Below are 1,757 nucleotides of genomic sequence, written 5' to 3' on the forward strand. Positions count from 1 at the left end.
CCATTTCTAGAAAATGTCCAGACCAGGCAAATCCTTAGAGGCAGAAAGTGAATCAGACGTGAGATGATAGCCGAAGGGTATGAGGCTTCTTTGGTGGGTGATAAAAATGTTCTGGAACACACTGAGGGGGGTGATTGTACCACTCTGCATAGTACCAAGCACTGTTGAACTGCACTTTAGTGTGCGAATTGGGCAGCGTATGAGTTCTATCCCCATAAAGCTGTTATAAAAGAAAGAGATGACTTGACATTATAGGCCACATAAAACTCCTGTCCTAACTTCTCTCAGCTCCCAAACCCTCCAATTAAAACCTGGAACTTCTCACCTCTCTGTTTAACCCCGGGAGCATCAGGTTAACCCTGAACCATGCAGGCAGAAGCTATTGAACCAAAGCCCCCATTGGCCCTGCTTGGAGCCCGCTATCTTATCCTGCTTATATCATCACTACTCACAGAATTCCAGAGGAGGTTTATCTCTTATTTTGGATTCTAGCTACGTTTTCTGCACAGGAGAGGTTCTGGGGGCAGTTTTCATTTATCCAGCTAGTCTCTAAGGGACATTTTCAGCCTGAGATTCTAGGGATGACCTGTGTGGGTGGGCAGACGGCCCGCTCTCTCCTATCACTCTTTTTGTCCCTTGCAGTGGTCTAGCTTTGGAAAGAGTCCACACACAGTCACACCTGTGCAAGCTCCTATATCTTATTATGCAGACAGAGAGTCTCTCCTTTCCAGCCTTGAAGCGCATGATGAAAAGCCATCTTAAATTGTCTGGGAAGGGTGAGTGGGTAGAAAGACCCACTTGTGGTTTTGGAGGGGCTGTGTGGGGTTACCCTGCAAAGGGGTGGGTGCACTCTCCCTAGGCTGTGGTCTGCTTGTGTGTCTGGAAGGGCTGAGGTCTCACTCTGCCAGGACACATCTGCGAGCCACGGGACCACACTGTCACCTCACCACACTTGCTCTAGGACCGCCCTGCTGGAGAGCTTTCTTTATCCTCCCTCCCTGTTCTGACCTGTGTCTGCTCCATGAGGGAAGGAGGGAAGGGGTTGCTTGGATTTCAGGCTGTCTCTGGAAGTCCTGCACCTAGAAAGAGAATGAGGAGCCCCCTGCCCCACCTTGGCGCCCACACTGCCTTCTGCACCTCCTCCTGCCCTGCCAGCCTTGCTTTGAAACCCTCTACATGCCCTGTGTCCCCCAGCACAATGGGAGCCTTCCAAGGCATGGGGAGGCCCTGATGTCCTCTCTCCCTGTCCCTAGAACTCCTTACATGCCCTGGGCACATTAGGAGGGATGGGAAGCTGGCAGCCTGTAGGCACAGGGAGCTGGGGGCCTTGGGCAACTGCTGCCGGGGGCTCCTCTGTTTCTCCTCGACCTGTCCGTGTCCTTCTCTGACTCCACAGACTCAGTCTCTCTCCTCTCCTCCCCCAAATCCTAAACCTCTGTCTTTTCTTGGTCTTGTCCCAGCCATCCCAGTGAAGGTAAGCTAAGCCAGGCCAGAGAAAAACAAACAAATTAGGAATGTCCCCAGTGCAAAATGAACATAAATAAATATGCAAAGGTTTCTGCCCACCCTCTGATCGCTCACACGCTGCCCGGCAGGCGCGGCTGGCCCAGCTCAGCTCCGTGGAAGTCAACGATAAATTAAACCTATTAATCACCCCAGGCAGCGGGGTTGGCCAGAGCATGTGCAGGGAAGATGGGCCGGAGGATGGAGGAGATACAGCAAGAAGGGAAGTTGTGGGGGGCACATTATACTATCCC

Source organism: Otolemur garnettii, unplaced genomic scaffold (genome assembly GCF_000181295.1).
Source record: "Otolemur garnettii isolate 467f Iridium unplaced genomic scaffold, OtoGar3 scaffold00044, whole genome shotgun sequence".
NCBI classification, from domain to species: domain Eukaryota; kingdom Metazoa; phylum Chordata; class Mammalia; order Primates; family Galagidae; genus Otolemur; species Otolemur garnettii.